Consider the following 15,000-nt stretch of genomic DNA (forward strand, 5'->3'; position numbering starts at 1 on the left):
AGCAACAATTCATTTCTTTGAGTTGCTAATGGACGGCTGAGTCGCACATATGTTGTAAACAAGGCACAAGCCAATAACGTGGTGCATCAACAAAATGCTTTGAGAATGAAGCTGACACCAGATTTGATTAAGAATGACAAATAAAGATCTCTTTTAACCATCGGGAAAGACTCGGTGAGACCTTGGCAGATCATAAGTCATGAAAGAGATTGGGGGGAAATTTGATTGTATCATGTTTTACTTTGTGAGAGTGAGAGGGAATCTGATTTTGATATATTTGGCTGCATGAGTGAGTGTGAGACAATTAGATTAGCAATCTCTTTGGTTTGTTTGATATGTAACATCAGTCTCCTTCGTGAAACTCGACGCCTTGTTGCCATCCGTGCCGTCTCTATCCTCCGCTCCTTTGGGAGTGCTGATCCAGGAGCAGTCCGGGGTTTGGACAGATATGCTGTAAAACAGATTTGTCTCTTGGCCGCCGTGTGTCCCCGAGGCCGGTGTCCCATTTCAAGCCTTTTCTCTGAGGAGCCTACATGTGCTTCCCAAGCTTTTTGTTTAACGGGAGGGGAGGGGGGGGGGCATCACATCCAGATTAAAACATCATCTCTGTGATACTGCCATTGATTCGTCACACTAGCATGTTAAAATAAACAGCAGTCGGATTACATAAACAGCACTTCTAACCTCTCCTCACACGCATATGAAACACATACAGAGCGTTTGGAAAGCGTTCAGACCCCCTCAATTCAAGGAGCTGGCTGCAGAGCTCAGAGACGGGACTGTGTCGAGGGCTCAACAAGCTCTCCAAATAATTCTTCAGTGGAAGAAGTTTGGAACAGCCAGGACTCTTCCTGGAGCTGAGAACCTGGTGGTCACTCTGGCTGAGCGCCACAGATCCTGGGTGGAGATGAGAGAAACTTCCAGGAGGATTCTGAGCATCACGTCGGGTTTCTTTCAGATAAGACACTCAGAGCTGAGATCAAACGGTTCAATCTTGGTTTCATCAGACCAGAGAATCTTGTTTCTCACAGTCTCAGAGTCATCTAGCTGCTTTTTCTTTTTGTGTGTGAACTCTCACCAAGGAGAGGCTTCGTCTGGAGCTCAGCCAGAGAGACCGTCAGGTTCTTGGTCACCTCTCCCTGATTGCTCCGTTTGGCCGGGCAGCCAGCTCCAGGAGGAAGCCTGGTTGTTCCAAACTTTTAAAAAAGATGGAGGTCACTGTTCTCTTAGGAACCAGATCTGAGCCTCAACACAATCCTGTCTCTGAGCTCACGGTTTCTCCTCTGATGTTCACTGTCAGCTGTGAGACCTTTATATAGACAGGTGTATGTCTTCCCACATCGTGTCCAACCAGCTGCATTTATCGCAGGTGTAGAAACATCTGAGATGATCAAGAGAAAGGAGAAGAACAAAGCGGCTGAACACTTATGTTCATTCATTCATTCATTATTCATACAGCTTGTTCTTATAGGGTCGCAGGGGGCTGCAGCCAATCACATACAGAGACGTTCACGCTCACATTCAAAACAGTTTAGAGTCGCCAGTTAACCTGAACCTGCATGTGTTTAGATTGTGGGAGGAAGCGGGCCGGCGGGTTCGAGCCCCGTCTCGCTGTGATGCCGACGGCATCGAATCTTCTCAGTAACTCGAGAGACAAGAAGATAAAGATAAAGTTAAATTGACTGCAACATAAAAAAAAAAAAATAAAAAATCATATTTTCCAAATGTGCTGTGTTCGCTACAGAAACACAAACACGTACATGCTATAGAAAGACCAAACAGCCATTGTGAGAGCGTTGGGCAATGCAACCACATAAGCCCTGTTGTTGGGAAAGTGCTGTAAGCCAGGAAACATGCTAACTCATGACTGTGGAGAGAGTTTGCTTTCAGGAATCATGTGAGACTGCTCCGGGCTGGGACAGCACAGGGCTCCAAACAGCAATTTTTAAGACTTCTTTTTATGTTTATTCTTTTATGGCACCAACATCATGTTTGTTTGGTCCAACTCGCTCCTTGACTACATGACACAACACGATCACGCACTGATGATAACTCCGAATCGAATATCGTCTCAAATATTGAGACTGAATGTTCAAGAATGATTTGGGAAAAAAACCAAACTGAATTCACTGTCGTACAGATTTCTTTAATATAAATTAAATGTTCCTTCAGGTGGTTGGAATTAATGATATATGTCAAGATACAAATGAATTTATCTTTGATTGATCTTTGATTAGTCGTGTGTCTGTTTCAGGTTAAAGGTCAGAAACCAGTGACGCCACACTACGACTTCAAGCATTAAAAATATAGTTTTTTCTATTTAATTAATTCCTGAGAATAAAAAATGTTTGTCATTGTGACCTCTCGCAGATTCAAGTTGAATTATTTGTTATTAACCAATATTTTCCAGATTTCCAGGCAGATATTTTACACGTTAAACCATTTAGAAACGATATAAATCAGTCTATCCAAAGCTGAAATAACTCTGTTAAAGATTAATGTTAATTATCCACGAGTGGGAAGTTCATTTGGAGAGGACGTCCTTCACAAGCACCACTTGGTCTTGGACTGTAGAGGTTGAGGATACAAGACACCCGGCTATTCAGTTCCTCTGCTCACATAGTATATTTAAACATTAATGCGGCCGGGCCGCCTCACATTACAGTATTTCCTTCCTCACTACACTCAGTTGGTGCTGAATTGAAGCATTTTTTTTTTTCCTCCTCCAGACATCGTTTATTTGGAGCTTTACAGAGATAATATAATCTTCAGTTTGCTCCTAAAACCAACTCTTTGCCTTGACTGCCCCAAAGCCAGATGTATGAAACCAGCAGACTGTGGCTGAAAACAACAGCCATGGCATCTGCATCACCCCCCCCCCCCATCCCCTCTCTTCTCACAGCGCACTCAGGCATCTTGAAATTCTGGACAGAGTGATGATTGTTTTCTTTTTTTTTATTTAATTTTTTCTGCCTTATCTCTGTGTTTTATAGCTGTTGGTCGGGAACACTGTGGCTCTTGTTGCTTCCTGGGGGGTTTGACCTGGAAACAATAATGTTTACTCAAAGTAATTGTGCATGTGGCTTGTTTTTTAAATTGTGAAAGCTTGTTTTTAGCATGAAACTGTTTTTATATCTTACAGTATCCACTGCGTGTGTGTGTGTGTGTGTGTGTGTTTGCTCTGGTGTGGCTCCTCGCCTGTGTGGAAACATTTGCACTTGCGTGCTACCAAGCCAATGTAGTAGTCATGTGCTTTTTGACTTGTGACCTTGGCCTGGGGATGACTCCCTTCCATTCATGTGATCAGTGACAGTGGGCTGTGTTGGTGCTCTGGAGGAGCCTCAGGCTTCAGTGGGAATCATACACTCCTTTCATTTGCCAGACTGACAGAAATAAACTCTCTGAAGTCAGCAAAGTGCTTCTGTCTCCCAAACTGTTTCGACTAATGGCCGTGATCGACCCTCCATGTGGCTTGAAGCAAATATAATCAAATTCTCCGAAACCATAACTACACTTATTTTTCGGTGTTCTGAAGACGAGAGTCTTAAACTGATGTTGGAGGACGTGGTTTACATCCTGCGGTGATCAGGCCGATCCGGTTCAGGAGTCTTCGCCTTTAGAAAACAACCTCAACAACACCTGAGTTGCAAATCCCAGCGGTGATGGGTGGAGAGTGACACTAACTTTAATGTGGTTATTTCATTATGAAATCAACCGTTATAATATTCTGAAGTGAAGAAGCAGAACTTGCTGCCTAAACAAAATACATATTACATATTGACTACAGATTTATCTCTCACACACTCCCCTCAGGAGGCTGTTTGTTACTCATGAGTGTTTTTATCAGTTTGCTTTAAGGGCTAAATACAGTGAGAGCTAAACACACTGTAACCTAGAAATTACATGCAAACCAAAAGCAAATAAAGAAAACGTGTTCTGCGATTTGACTAGGCGTACGCAATGTCTAGAAACAACAACGCTACAAAATGAGAACTCAAAACCAAACACAGAAACTGAGAACGGAGACGCGCTAAAAAATCAAAACAGAAAACAGAGATGTGCTGCGACGTGCGGCGTCCGTGTCTGTATCTCTTCGGGTTTTCTCACTTTTACGTCAAACTGCTGCTGTTTTTTCTTCCTTTTGCTGTTTATGTTCATGTGTTTTCGAAGCGGTCGACGCTCCGGCTTTAAAATCTTTGGCTTTGAACGAAAACGCATCACGACACGGATCACGGTTCACCTCCGTGTGTGCTACAGGACCAATGAATTCAGCGATTGATAGGTTTTCGGTTTGTCTCCCGTCACAGCTGCTGAACTATTGATTATTTAGCGTTTGACGGCCTCTGTGGAAGAGAAGCGTCTCATTGTTCACATGAGCGGTGATGGTGCGTGGGAGAGCAGCACTGTGGTCACGTACAGAGTGGCTTCCACACTTGCAGTTGCCCACAGCGATCGTCATAATGCTTCGGCTGCAGAGGAAAAGTCCATGAAATTGTTCAGACCTCCATGTTATGATTTTCATTTAGCAGCAGTTGAGGCTCATCAGGAGGTTAATGGATGATGTTTTATTGATTTCTCAGGGATTCATCCTTTTCAGTTTGACCGAACACGTTACATTTCTGAATATATAATGAAAAAAACAACAGAAAAACACTTTCAATCCTATTTTGATTAGTCAAACTCATCATTTACATCCTAATCACACACACAAATATCTGTTGATCTTCAGGACTTAAATCCAGCTGAAGGTCTGTGCTGCAGTGTAGGTGTGAGAGACAGGACAGGTACGAGGTTACAAATGACACTGAAATGTACTGTAAGTATTTCTTTATTTACTCGATACACATTAAGTAATAAAAGGGTGCAGAGTAGAAACAGACTATTAGTCTCTCATGACAGATGTGTCATGGAAAAAACAACTTTACTTATAAACTCGTACCCTGTAACTATAGGGAGGAAAAGTACTGAGACTTTTTAAATGATTAGTCTATTGCTTTGTTCCCCAGAACCTCCACAATGCACAAAGTATTAATAATGAAATTAATAATAATAATTAGTACTGAATATTCAAAACCTCATAATTACCTAAAGTAATTTTTAATATCTGCCCAGATGTTTTAATCTAAAGTGTGATGATGATCAACAGAGCTCTGAGGAAACTCGGCTCACAACAGGATCTCTTTGTATAAAACAAGCTGGACACTTATTAATAAGCAAACTAATTTAATGTTTCAAAGGAAAAATGGGGCAAGACAAAAGTCTACTAAAAACTTCTTTACACAGCGACTTGTGAGAGTGTTTGCAGCCTGAGTGGAAAAACCACTGTGGATAATTACTGTAGAACAGATTTCTTGGTGTGGGGAGCAGTTTTCTTCCATCTCTGTGATCTCTGAGGAGACGAGCATGGCCAGATACTGTGTGTGTGTGTGTGTGTGTGTGTGTGTGTGTGTGTGTGTGTGTGTGTGTGTGTGTGTGTGTGTGAGCATGATGCATGGACGTGTCAAGAGGTATGTTAAATAACATGTGCTCTGTAGTGATCCGGTTGGGTCTGCTGCATGTGTGAAGTTGCCGTTTTGACTGAGCGGATCTTATTGTCTCCATTCACAAAATGATTAAGTCGTGAACACACCCTCCTCTCCCTCATGCGCTGTTTGTACAGGAAAGCCAGACTTGATATATTCCAGCAACAGTCCTGTGTTTTTGCACAAAAATCTAGTAGAAAAAGTGGGTAGGGTCAAGTTACCCTGTCACATTAAGACACATGGCAGTTCGAGGGACCCTGCTCAACACATGCTTTAAATTTCTTAAAACCGATTTAGTGCTGTGAGATCACAGAGCCGTCATACAGCTCTGAATATAAACTGTAACAGATGGGGAAATATCATAAGACTGCAGTCTTTGATGAAATATGTATTAACTGTGAATAATGGATATGTGGCAGAAAATAATGTATTTTGTGTTTCTACACAACAACACAAATTCCTGCCTAATGAGGACTTGGATCGGTGATAGCTGTTGAGAATATATCATGTTAACGTTCATGTTCACTATGAGATGTCATGCACTGTGCGTGCACTGGCTGTGTCAATATTGGCACAAGCAAACAAAGCCTGTAGGGAAAACTGCAGGAGCTTATTCTCACAGGCTTTTTCTTCTTCACCTGTGTGTTCCAGAGAAGATTGGAAACAATAGTCCACGGGGGGAATTACAGAGTTTTCTGCCTGTGATTCATATGGAACCAACCTTTCTTGAGTAAAATATCAAAACAGCACCAGTGGTGTAAATCCAGCGATCATAAAAACGTCTCTCCTCGCAAAGCTGCAATTTCCAGTCATATCTGCGTCGTAAATGTGTCTGAACTGGAGCAACAAACAGCCTGCCTCTCTGGGAAACTGGATTCTTAATGTCCACGGGGTGATACAGAACTGACAGCTGGGACTCCACGCTGTAGAAATGGACGTTGTGTAGACAATATTAAAGCAAAGCTGTGTCAGACCTGCTACTTCCTCTCTGGTGACTCTGAGTTTCACTGCAGTCTGTTAGTATCATGTTGATGGGTTTATGGCTCGTAAAAAAACAAAGCATTATATTTGGAAGAGATGACAACAAGTTCATGTGACGTGCAAAGCTGATATATTTACACCACAGAGCAGTGCGAGCGCGGACGCCAGATACCTGCTGCCTGCCGTGGAGGGGGCGGGACTTTTTAAAGCTGTCACACAAATGGTTTTAAGATCTGAACTTACAACCAGAAATGTATTTGTGTTTAAATAAAACTAACAGAAACAGATCAAAAAGTTAACATCAGAACAGGTGGACTACAGTTACGTTAAATATAAGTTAGTAATTTACAATTAATCCATAATAGCATTAACTTAATGACCTAAAACCCTGATGATGCACCTGTTTCCTCATCAGCTGCTGTTCTGGCCTCTCTGCTGCTGTGTGTCCAGCAGATGAAATAATTCATTCATGGTCAAATTTTCTTGGGATTTCTCGACAGAAATTGGACTCATACTTTGATATATCCACCGTATTATGTTTACTCCTGCTAGCGACGTGACTGCTAGCCCACACAAGACAGAAGCCAGGGTTAGCTTGCCAGTTGACGCTAGCTTACATGGTTAAATAATATCAGTGGACATTTTTCCACAGTGGAAAGTGACGTCAGGTACCACTGATATCCTCACATGACGAGAGCCTTCAGACGGAGACGTAGCCTCTCGTGGGACATGGGAATGATCTAATGTGACTTCACTCCAAACATAGTGCGAACGAGTTCACTCAAATATTGGTAGGGACGTGTCCCTGCAGTCCACATGCGAACCTCCGCCTCAGCCGGCTCTGAAGAGGCCGACCACAGCGAAGGAGAAGCCGTCGGTGCAGTGGACCAGCTCTGAGAAGACGCTCTTCTGTCCCTGTCCTCCCTCCCAACCTGCGCAAGGCACTGAGAGCGCTGAGAGACTGATCCAGCACAGTCGGGGAAACAATCTCACTGCGCTGCAGGACAGCACCGGTTCACTTGTGCATGTTGAAGTGTTAGTTCAGGTTATTTGACGTGGCTTTGTTTGGTACTTTTCTACAGTCAGTGTTTTACCTGCAGCAGATTCAGATCAGCACACTCCCAGTGTAGAGAATTGGTGCAGGACATGTTTTATAAACACCCGCAGAAATAAAAGCTTCTATCACTTTGGGTTCAGGCTTTATTTTGAATATTTTCACCACTTTATCTTCCCATCAAACAGTCCTTTCCTTTGGAACTGCCGGTCGTGAACCGCTGAACTGTCGTGTTACTTTGCAAGAGCAACTACAGCGTGCACGGTGTTACTCGCCAGATCTGCTGTTTGAGGCGGACGGAGCTAAGTGAAGGTGCGTTTGTGCGCAGTAATGCGGTAGTTCAACGGTTGAAATAATGTAGTTCCAAAGTTAAAGGGCTGTTTGTTGTCAAATAAAGCAGAATATTCAAAATAAAGCGTACACTTAAACTGATGTTGGTTTGTTTCTGTGGGTGTTTTTCTCAAGTGGCTAAAACAGGTTTTGGTGGAAGACCCCGTCCTCGGCCGCTCATCACTCAGCTCCTGCTGCTGATCTGAAGCTGCTGCAGGTAACACAGGTAAGTACCTCGCACAACCCCACGTCATATGACCTGAACTATCACTTTAACTTTCTGCAATATGTTTATTATTTGGAAAACATACTACATACATAAAAACATTACAGATACAAAGTGAATTCAAATCTGTTCACAGAAATAAGAGTCTGAAAAAATCTTTATCTTCCTGTTCCTTCTGAATAATCCAACAGCTGTTGGAGAAGAATAAGACTGACAGTGCTGATTTGAGCTAAATGCTAATGTCCGTATGCTAATATGCTCACGATAAAGATAGTATCGTCCTGTTAAGCAGGTTTAATGTTTACCAAGCTCAACATTGTAGTTTAGTTCAATAGTATGGTAAAATGATATAATTAGCACTAACAAAGTGTAATGTCAATAGTTGTGCAGGTATTTGCCCGTAAACCAAAGTAAAGGGACTTTTCCAGTCCAACTGATTCATGGACGTCTCACTCTGCCTCCTGAGCCACGTCAACACTGAAGTACTGGAGAAACTGAACTTCTGACCTGATGATAGTGCTAGATGAAGATGATGATGATGATGATGGGGGGCAGGAATGTGTGCACAAACCTTTATAGTCATCCATCCCATAGATTCTCAGGACGTTTCACTCACAACAAGCTGATGGCAGCAGTAGAGGAAAAGTCCGGAGATCACCGAGGTCAGTTTGAGACATTTCAAACTGACGGACAGACCAGCAGTGCTACGACTGGAGCTGCTGCTAGTCCTGCTTATATACTGTGTGTGTGTGTTTTTATATATACGTGTGTATATATATATATATATATATACGTATATATATATATACACACACATACGCACATGAAAAGCAGAAGCAATGTTTTGACGTTTCAGTCTTACTTCACCTTGAACGGCCAGTAGCTTGTTGTGGCTAGTGCTAGCTAATGTCAGCTAATGTCAGCTAACTTCACATACGACTTCGACTGTTCCTCTTACTTTAATAAACCTATAGTGTTACAGTCTCTCTGTTCCCTCTTTGGCTCAGTGATTATTATAATTAGACTTATGGAGGAGGTTCTCAAACACTTTACACACATTACTCAGGATTGTTTCTGGCTCTGACCTTTCAATGCTCCATGACCCCCACCCCCACCCCCCAATCCCAGCAAGTCTACATGTCTATAAGTCAATTTCTTTGTTTTTTCATCAACATTGTGTGCACCAAATTTGTTTAACTTCCATTGCTTTGTTTTTCTGTGTGTGTGTGCTTTTGTTAACCAGGAAGTGTCTGTGCTCTAACACAACACTTCCATGCTTTATTTCTGCCCTCACGTCAAACCACGGGCCCTGTATCAGCCGGGGTGCCCGCAGAGTGACCTCCGGTGACCCCCCCGGACGCCCTGTGGTTGTCCTCTAACACTCTGCGCTGACCTTTGGGAACAATGAACCATAACTCTAAACATAACCACAAAGTCTGTGCACAGTTTAGGTCCCCTTCAGTTTCTGCCCCTCAGAGAGGCTTTTATTTTTTGACCTCTCAACTGTCAGCACTACATTTTTTTTTTTTGGACTGTAAAATGTGTTACGGTATTTAATGGTTTATTATCTTGCTGGCAAAACCACAAGCACAGAGCTGAGTGTTAATTCCACTCTTCATCATATAAAACAGTCATTGTTTCCACAGGCCTTTGCTCCGCTTCACCTGAACTGTTTATGAAGGTTTTGCAGCCCTGAACGCCTCCTCGCTTCGTGCACCGTCACACTAAACAGAACTGAAAACAGCTGGTTCTGTTTTGTCACTCAAACAGTTCTGTGTGACGAGTCACTGGGACAATGAGAACTTCTCTCACCTTTTACAAAGCATGAGAGGCATCAGCAGACGTGGTCGTCTCTACATCTGCTTCCTCTTAAAAGGAAATACAATTTGTTTTTTACCGTTGCCGGTGACACTAAGCAGCCAGCTCTGTGCCACGTCCTGGTGCGATCTCTTATCCGCTGTTTAAATATTACAGATCGTGAAATACAGTCTTTTATTTTTGTTTTTGTAACTTTTCCATTGTTATAAAACGGTATATAACGGCATGAAAAACAGTTTTCCACAGCAGGTTCGACATGTGACAACAGCAACAGAATATCATCCTGTAGATGCAGCAGTATTTGTGTCCAAGCACCAGATGTCAACATCTGTATTGAGCCACACACAGCTCTAAAACCCAGTGATTGGAGACCACGAGGGAAAGGAGGCTGACCTCTTCCAGCCGTGAATGTGGAGGGAAGCATGTTTACAGGAGGCTGCAGGGATGTAATACATCAGCCATGAATGTAAAAGAGTTTTATGGACTTTAGTGCATTTCTGATAAAGTGCAGTAAAAGTCATGGGACTGATGATAAATACAATGAAGAACAGAAATATAGCAACAGGCATTTATTACACAAGAGCTCAGGTCCTATAAACACTCACTGTGCTCTTTCCACACACAAACACACACACACACACACATCCCCAAACTATAAAAGGGTGTGCTTTTATTTTGGTAAAGGTTTGGGTCAGTAGCGTCTTGCATCTTATTTCCATTTCTAATTTATTAGTTTTATTATTTTCCCCCTATTTTATGCAACTAATTCAATGATTTTAATTACAGCCTGGATGTCAGTGGAAGCATTCAGGCTAATTTTATTTTTTATTAATTTTCTCTATCCATTTCCTTTTTAGGTGACATGAGCCCAGAAGCATGAAACAAAGAGCAGTTGTTCTGGTATCAGATTCCCTGGTACAGAGCGGAAGGCTCCTAAGGGGCTGCTGGGGTTGTTGACAAAATCACATGCACAAGTTTTAACAAGCCTCAGATCCCTGACAAAGCCCCTCTCGCTGCATCAGCCCTGCATCTGTATCTCTCCACATGTTGCTTGTTTATCTCTTGCAGGCGTGCACCTTTCTGTCCCGACCAGTGAAGCCAGTGAAACAAAGACCGGTGGAAACTTTTATCAGAAGTGACAGCGACTGCACCGCAGGTGTGCAAGTGGAGTCTGTTACTCATTAACGGTCAGGTGCAGATAAACATTAGCATCGTGTTCCTGCCTCCCTCTCCCAGTATCCCCGCTCCTTCTCTTTCTCCTTCTCTTTCTCCTTCTCTTTCTCCTTCTCTTTCTCCTTCTCTTTCATAAACACATTATAGGAAACATATCAGACACAGATACAGTAAAAACTTTGTTTTGAAGGAAGAAGGATGCTTCCTCTTTCTGATCACACAACAAACAAAGCTTTCTAATGTTAAAACCACGTTTTTGCGGGTAGAGATGATTCCCGGCTCAGGACACAGTCAACAGAAATAGCTCCGCAGTATTTATGTCCATGATAATGAGATGTATTTTTCATTTTACAGCTGCTATATTTAGTTGAGGATGGACAACGTGATGTGCGACAGAGTGTGTAACTTTTTCTTAAAGTGAAAAAATGTGTTAACTCAGATCACTACTCTCTAAATCTGAATGTGCCAATGAAACATTATAGAAATGTAAATATTACAGTAATAAACATCATGAGCAGGAACGTGAATTAAGAAACATAAACCTAATAATAAATAGTTCATGTAAGAAGTAATTTAAGAGCACAATGACTAGAAGAGAAGCTATTAAAGGACGAAGGGGCCCCGAGCACAGCGATGAATTCACAGCTTCTAACTGTGCAAACAGACGCCGCTGTGTCTTCATCAGAGTCCAAACATTAAGTCTTCTTACACAATTTAAATGCTGTGAATTAATTGCCATTGCTTCAGTCCATTTTGTCCCCTGGAAGTTTCCCGTCCTCGACCTGAGAAGCAGCTGATTCAGCTGCATTTTGTCGTGTTTTTAGTTCTGCTCGTGGGCGCCGCATTTACCTGATCCCCACGCTGACGACATAATCCCTACAACAGGAAGGACATTTCAGGAACAGTATAAGAGCACGACGAATAAAAGACATATATATATATATGTACACTTATATATAAATGTAAGTGAGGGTGGCCTCATCACGCCTCTCACTCAGTGGAGGATCCTGCAGCATCTCCTGGTCTGGATGAGAGTCAGGAAGCTGCTTCATCATCGATGCCCCTGAAAACAACTTCTGTGAAATATCAGATTTCTTCTTGCACATTCAATAGTGTGTGTTTCCAGACACACACTCCTCATTCTGTGTGAAGAGTAAAATTTACAACAGCAATAAATACTGAAAAGAAAACCTGCGACACAAATCCTTCCAACCCTCACCGGAGGATCTGACGACCCCCCGCCGTGTTTTCACATGTTGATCAGACAAAAATCATTTACTTGTTTTCCTAGAAGACATTTGTGTGAATGGAAAAATCGATGTGTGATAATTGATGGGTCTTTTACACGAGTTAATGCTTTGAGGAAGTGAAATTAGAGATTTGGTTTCAGGGTGTGAGCCATCTGAGCCTTTAAGAGAGGTCTGCGCTGCTCACGTTAGGAGAAATGAATCTGAACGTTACATGACAGCGGGAATCTTATCCAGGCGCACGGATCGGAAACAGGAACGCACGAGCCTCCGTCCAGCTTTGATCTCGCCACATCATTCAGGACTATGTGTCACTGGTTGGGACGTTTCATTGGCTTGTTATGTCAAACTCTCCTGTGAGGGCCAAGGGGTCCGATGGTTCCCCGATATCTAATCTAAGCTTCTCTACCACACACAGTCATGAAGGCCTGACCCTGACCACAGCGGCCCGGGTTCGAGTCCAACCCGCGCCACATCATCCATATAAAGAAAAAACATGATAGTTGGACATTGAACAGCAAGTCCCAGCCGGGTCCATCACTTTGTACTGTCCCCTGGGAACACTTCCTGTTGTGCTGTAGGACTGAATTTACAGCTCGTTCGTGTCTTTGCGTGAGATGTCTTCAGCTGCAGCGCGTTGAGCCCTCAGGGCCACCGTACTTTAGCCCCATTTTTGTCATTTGGTTTTCAATTTTTTTCGATGTAGGACACAGATAAACGACGTTTCAGTCAAACACAGTTAAATACAGCAGATGTAAGACAGTGGGGTGATACAGGTAAAGTACGCGTCACGTTTAAAGGTGCATAAAGAGCTTCAGTGTTGACGTCAGGGTTCTCAATAAGCCAATTAATGAAACATGATTGATACTCTCTAAATGATCGGTGCTGACTTCCACTGACGTGATGCTGTGAAGGAAAACACAACCTGCACGACTGATCACCTGCTTCCTGAGAAAGCGAATCAGATTTCATGACATTTGTCTTTGTCTTGAGTTTCACATTAATCACACAGAGCGTCTGGACAGTGTGTGTTTTGGGTTGGGGTTGGTTTAGGCCACGCCCACAGTCACACTCATGTTCAGGGGTGTTTCTCACAGTGTGGAAAATGTGAAGGACGCCAACATGACAAGTAAATTATACAAATTATAGATGATGAATGCATAAATAAAAAGTAAGAATATGTGAAACATAAAGGCTGTAACCCTGATGACGTCACCGGGGTTGTTTTAAATTACAGATAAGACTTCAAACCTTTTATAAGGGGTGTAAACTGGAGACTGAACTTGGGGAATGGACTTTGAAAGGATTTTAAATCAGTCTCAGTTTCCCATCTTTATGGAAGTGCAACATTTAATTGCTGGAGTGGATCTTTAAGGATCTTTGTTTTTCAGCAAATGAAATGAATTGAATACAGTTTCCATTTCTCCAGGTTCAGAGCTGATTCTCAGGGGTCAGGGGTCAGGATGCAGGACGAGAGGACGAAGGCCATGAAACATATGTCCAATAACAGAAGGTTTTATTCTCAGGTAATTATTTCAACACACACACACACACAAGGGCTGCAGGTTCTGAAAGGACAATAAAGAATAAAGATTAAATTTAACACAAAAAAACCTAAAATATTCTCATGATGAGTTTATTAAAGGAAAAAGGATGAAGAAGGTTTTCTCAGACTAAACTACAAATTATAGGATTTAAAGAACTAAAGAGTTCTCTAAAGTTTCTCTTATCAGAAACTGCAGTCCCACGTGAGGGTGAGAGAGTGACTGAGTTCTTTAAATGACCAAGGTGATCTCTATCAGGTAAATGGGGGGAAAGGAGGAGGGAAATGAAAGAAAACGGATCTTTACCACAGTTTCCCCTAAAAGCTCCGGGGGATGATGGGTGATAAAGATCAGCTGTCTCCTATAAAGAAAATAACTGTGATGTATATGTGTTTATATATATGTATGTTTATATACCTTCAGAAAGAGAGTGACTGTATTTGACCCGTGGAAAACAAGGCCAACCCCTGGCTATGTGTGAGTGTGAGTGTTAAAAAAAGTGTCATGTGCGCGAGCTCAGGAGGGAGGGAAACACAAAGGGTCGTTATGTGGTTTTTTCCTCCTTCAGCTATAGGCTAATGTTTCCACGTGTATGTTGCGAAACGCAGCAATACATTAATACAATGTCAATTAAAAAATACTGACCTGCTATTTAATATTAGTATAAGTAAAGTGTTCAGGTTGTTTCCACTTGCTGTGTTGAAGCTTCGTGCAGACTGTGTAAATGTGGCTGTCGGTGTTAATGCGCCTCTGCCTGTGTTCTTTCTAACTGTGAGATCGCTTTTCCTGTCGGGAAGCATGACAACAGGTCCCCAAACACCTCCCCTCTGCGCGTGCAACGTGTGAGTAATAGGCTCCACCACTTGGTCTCACATAAACATGTTGTTGACGCCACAGTCGGTCAGAGATAGGTACCCGGTCCGCCCGTCCTGCCCTCCCGCCGGCCACCGTCCCCTCTGGCGCGCTCCTGCAGAACAGCATGTTTGCAGACAGGCGACGGCTGCTGTTGCTGAGTAGCTGTAGCTGTAGCTGAGCATCTGTGCCTTTAAAGACTCGTTAGTGCGCCTCAGCCCCGCAGTCAAGTTCCCACAACTACGACGCGCTG

The 15,000-nt window shown here is 42.7% G+C and overlaps 1 protein-coding gene across 2 annotated transcripts in view; it reads left to right on the forward strand.

Annotated features, from left to right (window-relative positions):
* The first annotated feature begins 14,780 nt into the window (after positions 1-14,780).
* kita (KIT proto-oncogene, receptor tyrosine kinase a) overlaps positions 14,781-15,000 on the forward strand; it is a 20,534-nt gene continuing 20,314 nt past the window's right edge. The window contains exon 1 of one of the 2 annotated variants that reach the window (XM_023393188.2): positions 14,781-15,000. This exon is cut by the window's right edge and continues 135 nt beyond it. The gene's annotated coding sequence lies outside the window, so the exon portion shown is untranslated. The other variant, XM_023393189.2, reaches the window with a different exon arrangement.

The sequence above is a fragment of the Seriola lalandi genome, unplaced genomic scaffold (assembly GCF_002814215.2).
Source record: "Seriola lalandi dorsalis isolate HSWRI2012SDOR001 ecotype SW California unplaced genomic scaffold, Sedor1 jcf7180002054930, whole genome shotgun sequence".
Classification (NCBI taxonomy): Eukaryota; Metazoa; Chordata; class Actinopteri; order Carangiformes; family Carangidae; genus Seriola; species Seriola lalandi.